This window comes from Hyperolius riggenbachi, chromosome 4 (assembly GCF_040937935.1).
Source record: "Hyperolius riggenbachi isolate aHypRig1 chromosome 4, aHypRig1.pri, whole genome shotgun sequence".
NCBI classification, from domain to species: domain Eukaryota; kingdom Metazoa; phylum Chordata; class Amphibia; order Anura; family Hyperoliidae; genus Hyperolius; species Hyperolius riggenbachi.
In genome coordinates, this window is record NC_090649.1 from 59,742,828 (window position 1) to 59,755,827 (window position 13,000).

The following is a 13,000-nucleotide window of genomic DNA, read 5'->3' on the forward strand; positions in this document are numbered from 1 at the left end:
CTAACTCTCCTCTCCTGATATACTCTGTGCTGCTGGAGGACTCTGCTCCTTCCACTATCTAACTCTCCTCGCCTGATATACTCTGTGCTGCTGGAGGACTCTGCTCCTTCCGCTATGTAGCTCTCCTCTCCTGATATACTCTGTGCTGCTGGAGGACTCTGCTCCTCCCACTGTCTAACTCTCCTCTCCTGATATACTCTGTGCTGCTGGAGGACTCTGCTCCTTCCACTATCTAACTCTCCTCGCCTGATATACTCTGTGCTGCTGGAGGACTCTGCTCCTTCCGCTATGTAGCTCTCCTCTCCTGATATACTCTGTGCTGCTGGAGGACTCTGCTCCTCCCACTATCTAACTCTCCTCTCCTGATATACTCTGTGCTGCTGGAGGACTCTTCTCCTCCCACTATCTAACTCTCCTCTCCTGATATACTTTGTGCTGCTGGAGGACTCTGCTCCTCCCACTATCTAACTCTCCTCTCCTGATATACTCTGTGCTGCTGGAGGACTCTGCTCCTCCCACTATCTAACTCTCCTCTCCTGATATACTCTGTGCTGCTGGAGAACTCTGCTCCTCCCACTAGCTAACTCTCCTCTCCTGATACACTCTGTGCTGCTGGAGGACTCTGCTCCTACCACTATCTAACTCTCCTCTCCTGATATACTCTGTGCTGCTGGAGGACTCTGCTCCTCCCACTATCTAACTCCCCTCTCCTGATATACTCAGTGGGAGGAGAAGAGTCCTCCATCAGCACAGAGTATATCAGGAGAGGCAGAAAGTGGGAGGGGCAGAGTCCTCCAGCAGCACAGGGTATATCAGGAGAGAAGGGTTATATAGAGGAAGGAGCAGAGTCCTCCAGCAGCACAGAGTATATTAGGAGAGGAGAGTTAGATAGTGGGAGGAGCAGAGTCCTCCAGCAGCACAGAGTATATCAGGAGAGGAGGGTTAGATAGTGGAAGGAGCAGAGTCCTCCAGCAGCACAGAGTATATCAGGAGAGTTAGATAGTGGGAGGAGCAGAGTCCTCCAGCAGCACAGAGTATATCAGGAGAGGAGGGTTATATAGAGGAAGGAGCAGAGTCCTCCAGCAGCACAGAGTATATCAGGAGAGGAAAGTTAGAGGAAGAAGCAGAGTCCTCCAGCAGCACAGGGTATATCAGGAGAGGAGGGTTAGATAGTGGAAGGAGCAGAGTCCTCCAGCAGCACAGAGTATATCAGGAGAGTTAGATAGTGGGAGGAGCAGAGTCATCCAGCAGCACAGAGTATATCAGGAGAGGAGGGTTATATAGAGGAAGGAGCAGAGTCCTCCAGCAGCACAGAGTATATCAGGAGAGGAGGGTTAGATAGTGGGAGGAGCAGAGTCCTCCAGCAGCACAGGGTATATCAGGAGAGGAGGGTTAGATAGTGGAAGGAGCAGAGTCCTCCAGCAGCACAGAGTATATCAGGAGAGTTAGATAGTGGGAGGAGCAGAGTCCTCCAGCAGCACAGAGTATATCAGGAGAGGAGAGTTAGAGGAAGAAGCAGAGTCCTCCAGCAGCACATTGTATATCAGGAGAGGAGAGTTATGGTGGTCATACATGGTACATTTTTTTCATACAATCTTACCATTTCTATGTAATATAAGGGAACTGCCTAAATGATCCTTTCAGTATATTCACTTAATTTACCCTTATACTACATAGAAATGGTAAGATTGTATGAAAAAATTGTACCATGTATGGCCCCCATAAGATTGTGGGAGAAGTGGAGTCCTCCAGCAGGACTGAGTATATCAGGAGAGGAGAGTTATATAAAGGAAGGATCAGAGTCCTCCAGCAGCACAGAGTATATCAGGAGAGGAGAGTTAGATAGTGGGAGGAGCAGAGTCCTCCAGCAGCACAGAGTATATTAGGAGAGGAGAGTTAGTGGGAGGAGAAGAGTCCTCCAGCAGCACAAACTCTCCTCTCCTGATATACTTTGTGCTGCTGGAGGACTCTGCTCCTCCCACTATCTAACTCCCCTCTCTTGATATACTCTGTGCTGCTGGAGGACTCTGCTCCTCCCGCTATCTGCCTCTCTTGATATACTCTGTGCTGCTGGAGGACTCTGCTCCTCCCACTATCTAAATCTCCTGATATACTCTGTGCTACTGGAGGTCTCTGCTTCTCCCATTGTCTGACTCTCCTCTCCTGATACACTCTGTGCTACTGGAGGACTTTCCTCCCCCTACTATCTACCTTTCCTCTCCTGATATACTCTGTGCTGCTGGAGGACTCTGCTCCTTTCACTATCTAACTCTCCTCTCCTGATATACACTGTGCTGCTGGAGGACTCTGCTCATTCCACTATCTAACTCCCCTCTCCTGATATACTCTGTGCTGCTGGAGGACTTTGCTCCTCCCACTATCTAACTCCCCTCTCCTGATATACTCTGTGCTGCTGGAGGACTCTGCTCCTCCCACTATCTACCTTTCCTCTCCTGATATACTCTGTGCTGCTGGAGGACTCTGCTCCTCCCACTATCTACCTTTCCTCTCCTGATATACTCTGTGCTGCTGGAGGACTCTGCTCCTCCCACTATCTAACTCTCCTCTCCTGATATACTCTGTGCTGCTGGAGGACTCTGTTCCTCCCACTATCTAACCCTCCTCTCCTGATATACTCTGTGCTGCTGGAGGACTCTGCTCCTTCCACTATGCTACCTTCCTCTCCTGATATACTCTGTGCTGCTGGAGGACTCTGCTCCTCCCACTATCTAACCCTCCTCTCCTGATATACTCTGTGCTGCTGGAGGACTCTGCTCCTTCCACTATGCTACCTTCCTCTCCTGATATACTCTGTGCTGCTGGACAACCCTGTTCCATCACCTCATCTCTTGAGTAATACTGAGTACTATTGGACATACCTCCCAACTTTTTGAGATTAGAAAGAGGGACACTTTAAGACACTCCCCTGTGACACCTCTAACCCCGCCCCTCACACCGTTAGCCAATAGCCATGCATATCACAAAGAATTTAGAATTAAAAGTTGTAGTTTTAGACTTTCCATCTTCATTTGTGTTTCTTCATTTTAACATTTGAAAATAAGAAATATATTAATATAACCAGAGGCGTAACAATAGACCCTGCAAGGTATGCAGTTGCAGGGAGGCCCAGAAGCAGCAGGAGGCCCCCATGGGGAGAGAAGTTTCTTTTCCATGTCCTGAGAGACTGAGGACTAAGGGCTAAGCTTTCTGCTCTCTGCACAATTGCTGTAATGACTGCATCAGCTCAGCCACTGATAAGGAATCAAAGTTTTGCAGACAATGATTTGTAGACTGCGGGCCGCGGCCCACTGCTGGTCCGTAGCAAGTTTCTAGCTGGGCCGCGGGCTTCTTGCTCCCCCTCCCCTCGAGGCCACCGCTAATGATACCTTAGCTGGCGGCCGCTTCCTCTTTCACATTGCGCTGTCCGCCCCTCTCCTCCATTCTTGTGTTTTCATTCACAGCAGCGTGTTTTCCGGCTGCTGTGAAGAGGCAGGAAGCAGGGCAGCAGTTCCCTTGGTAACGACGATATACATCGTTGCTACAGGAAGCCGCTCTCCTGCTTCCTGCTTGTTCGCAGCAGCCGGGAGATGCGCTGTTGTGAATGAAAACACAGGCATGGAGGAGAGGGGCGGACAGCGCAATGTGAAAGAGGAAGCTGCCGCCAGCTAAGGTAACACAGCGGTGGCCGCGGGGGGAGGGGGGTAACTGTCTATACTGGGGCAACTATGCTAGCTAAACTGGGGCATCTACTACCTATACTGGGGCAACTATACTCCCTATACTGGGGCAGCTATTCTCCCTATACTGGGGTAACTATACTCCCTACACTGGGGTAACTATACTGGGGAAGCTACACTCCCTATACTGGTTTAACTATACACCCTATACTGGGGCAGCTATACTTCCTATACTGGGGTAACTATACTCCCTACACTGGGTAACTATACTGGGGAAGCTATACTTCATATACTGGGGTAACTATACTCCCTATACTGGGGCAGCTATACTCCCTATACTGGGGTAACTATACTCCCTATACTGGGGTAACTATACTCCCTACACTGGGGTAACTATACTGGGGAAGCTACACTCCCTATACTGGGGTAACTATACTCCATATACTGGGACAGCTATACTCCCTATACTGGGGTAACTATACTCCCTACACTGGGGTAACTATACTGGGGAAGCTATACTTCATATACTGGGGTAACTATACTCCCTATACTGGGGCAGCTATACTCCCTATACTGGGGTAACTATACTCCCTATACTGGGGCAGCTATACTCACTATACTGGGGTAACTATACTCCCTACACTGGGGTAACTATACTGGGGAAGCTATACTTCATATACTGGGGTAACTATACTCCCTATACTGGGGCAGCTATACTCCCTATACTGGGGTTACTATACTCCCTATACTGGGGCAGCTATACTCCCTATACTGGGGTAACTATACTCCCTACACTGGGGTAACTATACTCCCTACACTGGGGTAACTATACTGGGGAAGCTATACTTCATATACTGGGGTAACTATACTCCCTATACTGGGGCAGCTATACTCCCTATACTGGGGTAACTATACTCTCTATACTGGGGCAGCTATACTCCCTATACTGGGGTAACTATACTCCCTACACTGGGGTAACTATACTGGGGAAGCTATACTTCATATACTGGGGTAACTATACTCCCTATACTGGGGCAGCTATACTCCCTATACTGGGGTAACTATACTCCCTACACTGGGGTAACTATACTGGGGAAGCTACACTCCCTATACTGGGGTAACTATACTCCCTATACTGGGGCAGCTATACTCCCTATACTGGGGTAACTATACTCCCTACACTGGGGTAACTATACTGGGGAAGCTATACTTCATATACTGGGGTAACTATACTCCCTCCCTATACTGGGGCAGCTATACTCCCTATACTGGGGTAACTATACTCCCTACACTGGGGTAACTATACTGGGGAAGCTATACTTCATATACTGGGGTAACTATACTCCCTATACTGGGGCAGCTATACTCCCTATACTGGGGTAACTATACTCCCTACACTGGGGTAACTGTACTGGGGAAGCTACACTCCCTATACTGGGGTAACTATACTCCCTATACTGGGGCAGCTACACTCCCTATACGGGGGTAACTATGCTCCCTATACTGGGGCAGCTACACTCCCTATACTGGGGTAACTATACTCCCTATACTGGGGTAACTATACTGGGGAAGCTATACTTCATATACTGGGGTAACTATACTCCCTATACTGGGGCAGCTATATTCCCTATACTGGGGTAACTATACTCCCTATACTGGGGCAGCAATACTCCCTATACTGGGGTAACTATACTCCCTATAATGGGGTAACTATACTGGGGAAGCTATACTTCATATAATGGGGTAACTATACTCCCTATACTGGGGCAGCTATACTCCCTATACTGGGGTAACCACTCCCCTTACTGTGATAACTATACTCCCTATACCGGGGTAACCACTCCCTATACTGGGGTAACTAAACTTCCTATACTGGTGCAACTAGTTTCCCCTATACTTGTACCTGACTACCTTTGCCGCACCCGACCAAAGCCCCTGCCCCCTGAATCCTGCCACGCCCATCAGCCACCCCCCCTTCCCCTGGTCCCCAGGGAAAAGTTTAGTGGGGATAGCGGTCCCCGGGCTGAAAAAGGTTGGGGACCCCTGCTATACAGTGTTCAGCAGACTCTTGTGTACAGCCCCCTCCCCAAGTGCTCTGTACTGTAGTGATGCTGGAGTCTGCAGAGCCAGTTCTGCTCCATCAGAGATGGACAGAGTGAGTGTAATAAGCTGAGGCGGGGAGCACACTTGTCTGTAGTTTGTTTTTCTGTATGTGTTTTCTGCACACCATGGGCTCGATTTACTATCACAGCAGTTATCACTGCGATCAGCCATCCCCGCTGTCCTCTTGGCAAATGTCTGCTCTCTCCCAAACAAGTTGGACGAACTGCGGCTCCTCAGCAACAAGAGGGAACTTCGCAGCAACACCCCAGTCCTCTGCTTCACAGAATCATGGCTGCATGACAACATCTCTGACAGTGCCCTCCATCTCCATGGCTTCAGCATCATCCGGGCAGACCGTGACTGCGCGCTCTCAGGGAAAAGAAAAGGGGGTGGCATCTGCTTCTACATCAGCTCTGCCTGGTGCCCCAACACCTCTGTTCTTGCCAAGAGATGCTCCCCTGCTCTGGAACTCCTTCTGGTTAACTGCAGACCCGTATACTCACCCAGGGAATTTTCCTCCTACGTCCTTGTTGGGGTGTACATTCCTCCTGACGCTGATGTCAAAACGGCCCTGAGCGTGCTCAGCGACACCATCACACAGTGGGAGTCGTCCCTTCCGGACTCGTTATTCATTATCTTAGGGGACTTCAACAAGGCCAACCTACGCCATGAACTTCCGCGCTACCACCAGCACGTCACCTGCCCCACCAGGAACGCCAACACTCTGGACCACTGCTATACGGTCCTGAAAGATGCCTACAAGGCAACCCCGCGAGCTGCACTGGGCTCATCGGACCACTGCATCATTCACCTGATACCCACCTACAGGAGACGCCTGGAAACCGCAAAACCAGTCCTAAGATCCAGCAAAGTCTGGTCAGAGGAGGCTAAACAACAACTTCAAGCCTGCTTCGACTGCACGAACTGGAAGGCTCTGGAAACAACGAACTTAGATGAGTGGGCAGACGTTGTATCCTCGTACATCAGCTTTTGCGAGGAGCAGTGTGTACCAACAAAAATCCGCAAACACTACCCGAATGACAAACCTTGGTTCTCCAGTAAACTTCGGCATCTGCGCAGAAGCAAAGAACTGGCGTTCAAGTCTGGCAACCAGGAGGAGTATAGGAGGGCAAAAAACGCCCTAAACAAGGAAGTGAGGGCCGCCAAAAAGAACTACGCTGTAAAACTGGAACAGAACCTCTCCTCAAGAGACACACGAACTGTCTGGAAGGGGCTCAAGGCTGCCACGAACTACAAGCCCCCTCCGCAGCATGCAACTCCCAGCACCGAGCTCGCTGAGAACCTCAGCGAGTTCTATTGCAGATTTGAGAATCCAGCAAGGTCCCCAGAGCCTCCGGCTACCTCCTCTGTCTTAGAACCCCCACATGCAAGCCCACCTCCTATAGCGGTGTATGAGGATGACGTCAGGAAACACCTGTCAAGGATTAAGGCGAGGAAAGCCTCAGGCCCAGATGGAGTGTCACCAGCCTGTCTGAAAACCTGCGCACAGCAGCTTGCTCCCATTCTCTCATCCATCTTCACCAAGTCCATCCAGGAAGGCAGGGTCCCTGCTTGCTTCAAGAGGTCCACAATCATCCCGGTCCCCAAAAAACAGGGTGTCTCAGACCTCAACAATTTCAGGCCGGTGGCTCTCACCTCAGTCATCATGAAAGCCTTTGAAAGCTTGGTTTTGCCTTTCCTCAAGCAATCGATCGAGTCCCTGCTGGACCCGTTTCAGTTTGCATATAGAGCAAACAGGTCTACTGACGACGCCATAAATATCTGCCTGGAGCTTGTAAATGAACACCTGGACAGACCTGACTCATACGCCAGGATCCTTCTACTCGACTTTAGCTCGGCGTTTAATACCATCAGCCCCCTAATACTTCAGGAAAATCTCGCTGCCCTCGGAGTCCACCCCACCCTCCGCCTCTGGATCACGGACTTCCTAAGTAATAGATCCCAGGCCGTCAAGCTGGACACTATCATCTCCCAACCAAGGACCACCAATACAGGAGCCCCCCAAGGTTGCGTACTGTCGCCGTTCCTATTCTCCCTATACACTAACAATTGCAGGTCCACTGCGGACTCCGTCAAAGTCCTCAAGTTCGCCGACGACACCACCATCATTGGCCTCATCTCGGGTAATGATGAGTAGGAGTATCGCCAGCAGATTGACAGAATTTGCCACTGGTGTAGGGAGAACGGGCTGGTCCTCAACACTACAAAAACGGTCGAGATGATTGTCGATTTTAGGAAACGCGCCACCACCCCACCCCCGATCAGCATTGACGGCACGGTAGTTGAGAACGTCCCCTGTGCACGCCTCCTTGGCACGACAATCTCTAAGGACCTGACATGGAAAGCCAACACTACCTCAACCCAGAAAAAAGCCCAGCAGAGGCTATTTTTCCTACGCCAACTTAAGAAGTTCGGTATGGCCCGCAAGCTTCTGACGAGCTTCTACACTGCCACAATTGAATCTGTCCTCTGCTCCCCCATCCTAATCTGGTATGCTGGATCCACCGCCAGCGACAGACACAAACTGCAGAGGGTCATCAGATCAGCGGAGAGAATCATCGGGAAACCACTCCCCTCTCTTGACCAGGTTTTCAACTCTAGACTGCGCTCCAGAGCTCAAAAAATCGCTAATGACCCGTCCCACCCAGGTTTCCGCTTCTTTAGTAGGCTCCCCCTAGGCCGGAGATTCCGATCCATCTACACCAGGAGTCGGACCACAAGGCACAGGAACAGTTTCTTCCCCTCAGCCGTAAATTATCTGAACTCTTAGAACTCTTAGATCCCTCCTCATCCTACCGCGACAAGTGGTGTCTGGTAGCACCCAGCCTGACCGCACGGGTGCACACTTCATATATACGTGTTCAAATGTGTCCAAACGCTGTAACTGTACCCCTTATATTGTCTGTCTGCTTACATATATGTATCGTTATGTCCTGCTTGTTCTCACACTAGCCCTGTACTTGCCAAACCCAATTCCGGGCACGGCCCAGCTGTGCTTGGCGAAATAAAAGATTCTGATTCTGATTCTGTGCGTGGCGGTTTGCGCGCGCAAAGCATTACTCCGCGTGATAAACGGAGGTTTGTGCGTGATCACGCCCATGAAACAAAACCTTTGTTTATCACATGGAGTAATGCTTTGCGTGCGCAAACCGCCATGCGCGGCAGATCGCGTGATAACTGCTGTGATAGCAGTTATCCCGCTTTAGTGAAACAACCCCCATGTGTGTCTGTATGTGTGAAAACATGTATGTTTTATCACCGAAGCTAATGTAATTAAGAGAGAAAATAGGGCTGGCTGTTTTATCTGCTTGGGGAAAACACTAGCCAATTGAATAGCATTGGTTCTCAGTTTACCTGCGCAGATCTGACAGAAGTGACAGGTTTTGGACTAGTCCATCTCATTATAGGGGATTCTCAGAGATATATTTATTTTCAAAACCACTTAGTGAATGGCAGTTGCTCGGTCCAACTGCCAAAAAACTGTGTAGCGAGCAGAGAGGCTGGCCAGTATCATTGTTTAAATCCTTTTTAGGGAAGATCTTTATAAAGAACAAAAGCCTTGCTGAGAATCCCCTATGAAGAGATGGACTAGTCCAAAACCTGTCACTTCTGTGAGATTTCTACTGCCTACTGTGAGTGACAGCAACAGAGGAGAAAAGTAATTTATGGCTCATTTTACTCTGGAAAAAATGTACTTCTTATGCATATATGTTTGCACATATTTTAAATTTTATAATTTTTCGCTGTAGTGCCCCTTTAAACACTTTTTTCCTGTAGAAAAATACATACAGTATATTAACACAGATCTGTACATCGGTCTTAAAAGAGAGACAAATAAGGGAGAAAGAGGGACAAAGGGAATGGGTTCCCAAACAGGGACTGTCTCTCTGAAAGACGGACATTTGGGAGCTATGCTGTTGGAGTATGCTTCCTCATTCACTTTCTGTCAGAGTCTATTTGAACATGTTGACAGCTCTAAATCTCCGATATTTGGGGGACCAGCCGGATAAATGAGGAACATTCCTTCCTAAGCCTCCTGAGAAAAGCAAGAGACCGGCTCTCCCAGCACATGTTAATAAGAATAAAATAACAAATCTACGACTCATCATTAAATGGAGTGTATCAACAATATTCCCCTTCGGCTGATCACCACAGACCACAAGCATTAGCTGTGGTTCGCCAAGCAGCTGTATGAGAAATATGGAATTCTTCAGGAAGAAAAATATCACGGTCTCAGCAGTACACAAAACATTTCATAGCTCCTTACGCTATTGGATAAAACATGTCTCATGGTTGCCTAGATACAAGTCACATGGGACACTTGTGATATCTACAATTCTCTCAGTGAATTACAGCAGGCTACAGAGTTATGGCTCTAGCTGCTAGCACCGAAGCCAGAAAAAATGGTGCTGTCATAGGCACCTATAATAAAAGCCACATTTTGCGCCTAGAAAGGGAAATCTGGGCGCATGGCAGCAGCCACTATCGGGTGCCAAAATGTACCTTCTTGCCGCAAATTACGGCTTCTATAATAGTCGCATTATGCGGAAAAGTAGATACATTTCGGTGCACGGGGCGCCGGATTGGCAGTTATACAGTAAAATATTGGCGCACAGAGGTGCTCCTTCGGGCGCCGCAATTGATTGGCATTGCCGTTCTGCGGCAGGGGGGGTGAGTTATAGTTTTAGGCATCACTGGGTGAAGTCTTAGGTTTAGGCATCACTGGGTGAAGTCTTAGGTTTAGGCATCACTGGGTAAAGTCTTAGGTTTAGGCATCACTGGGTGAAGTCTTAGGGTTAGGCACCACCACGGAGGTGTCTTAGGGTTAGGCACCGCCAGAAAAGGGTTCTGTGTCAGAGTAGGGTGAGGTTTAGTAAAGTATTGATAATTACCAATATTTTACTATAGGAATCCAGCAGTAGAATAACGCTAATTTTAGCAATATTCTACTAGCAATCCCCTGGGCCCTTTTTTCCAGGCACCCTTTTTATGTAGGCCAGAATACACTAGTCAAAAGCAAGAAAATACTGCCAAATGTTAGTATAGTTTACTTTTACTACAAAAGATTTGGCCACCAAATCACTGTATAATGAACACAGCTGCAGGTTGAATGGATCTGTTGGTGGAAGCTTTGATTTGCCAATCCCAACTTTTGCCTCCTAGCTAATAATAACCGTATCACAAGAAATGTTTGGTCATCAGTAGCTAGAAAACACCGTCATGATTTGTAGCTACAAACTAAAGGTTTGCCAGGTACATAGTCATTCAGGAGCTAAAACGGAGGAGAGAATCAGGGGCTTACCTGGGTCATATATATCGCCTATGACAAACACAGAAATTGCGCCCCCCTCCCCAGTCAGAACCCTCTTCCCCCTAAAAACAGCATCCTTTCTTGTGTACATGTGTTCTGGTTGCCTGTGTTTTTTGGCTTGGAATGTTGCTGAAGTTACTTTTCTGGGAATATCTCTTCTTATTCCCTCTCAGTCCTTTTTAAGAATACGCCAAGTGTGCCCTACATACATAACCTAAGTAACAATGTTCCCCAGATGACAAAATTAATCTGATCTAATGTCTGAGTGACGGGGAGGCATGGGGCAGGCAAGGAGGCGCAGCACCAGGGCAGGCATGGGGACGCAGCACAGGGGTAAGTATGGCGGCGCAGCCCAGGAGCAGCACCCCTCTAGATACGCCTCTGGAGAGAATGGACCCCAGATACCCAAAATTATCAACAATAATTAGTGACCGTTGTGGTGATATATTGGGGTGCTGATAATGTTAAGGATAATAACAGAACATATTTCTGTCTTTTTTCTGTCTACTGGGTGAAACCTCAGATGTGTATTGTGCTTGGTAGTAATTGGCCACCTGGCCAGAGTAATCTGAAGGATAATGTAAGTCTGCATGTAAATGTACATTACCTCTGCCCTCATTGTCCAGCCGGGGAAACTGTGTGTACTGCTAATTAGTGGCCAATTGAGGAAGAATAGGCTGGTCGGCATGGCTTTTGAACTGGAATCAGCCATTGTCCCATCATACAAAGCAAGCTTGCCAGAGTGTTGGGGATGGGAAGCGGACACCTGAAGGTTGGAAATTTACATGGAAGGGGTTGGAAATTTCTACAGACTTTAAAAACGGAAGTGGAATTGCTTTGAAATCTGTAAGTGTAAACAGGATTACAGGCAAACTGCTACCTGTAACCAAAATTCGATCTTTTCATGGATGTGCTAAAATACACTTTAACCAAGGAAATAATGTGGAGGAAGCTTTTTGATGTCTGCAGAGTTCAATGGGTGACATTGTGTCCTGCCAAACTTCAAGAAGCTAAAACAGGAACCCCCTTTGAAGTGCATATCACAAGAAGGATTATGACAAGCGTTCGGTGATGTCACAAACGGGGAAACTGCATTAGTTCCTGGGGGCTGGACATTAAATGCCCCAGGGGACACTTCTGACTATTTAAGGTGGCCCAGGACAGCCACCAGGGTCTTCTCTCGGAGGTAGCGAATAGCTAGGGAGGATCGCGACTCCTGGTCGAAACGGCGTCCTCCCGTCAAACAACGTTCTAACCTAAGCTGGTAACGTTCTTTTTTCCCCCGTTTATTTTTACGCAAATATCCGTGTGTGTTATCTTTGTAACTTTTATCTTGTAACTATTTTTACTTTGTTTTTTGTAATTTTTTTGTATATATTAAGTTCTGCATTGTTCTATGTTTTTCTAGAATATTAAATTATTATTTAATAAGTTTGACTTCTGCCGTACTAAACTAACACTCATAGCCTAGAAGAGACTGAAGTGTAACCGTGTATAAGTTCATGCCTAATTGTACGCTTGAGCAACACTACCGTATGAAATTGTAATTGCATTGTGTGTGGGGGCGTTTGTCATACGTTGGCCTAAGCGCGCAGCTGACCCAACGTACGAACAACGCCAGTGCGAGTAGCGACAGCAGAGTGGCTAACAGTATCGTTCGGAACGACTGTTAGTGGGTCTTTGCTTCACGACAGTGTAAGATTGCAACTGTGTGTGTGTGTGGGTGCGTGGCGTTCCCGTATTTGGCCTAAGCGCAAAGCTGACCCAAATATGAAAACGCAGATTGCGTATTGAGCACTCGATAGCTGAGTGAACGTGTCTAGCAACGCTAGTGGTGGCAGTGGGAAGTGTTTGAGGGGTTCCAGCCTTGTTTGTAGCTTAAATAAGG

General features: G+C 48.1%; 1 protein-coding gene across 1 annotated transcript in view; it reads left to right on the forward strand.

Annotated features, from left to right (window-relative positions):
- Positions 1–13,000, forward strand: part of SCARA5 (scavenger receptor class A member 5) — a 521,618-nt gene that overhangs the window by 51,516 nt on the left and 457,102 nt on the right. The window lies entirely within an intron of this gene.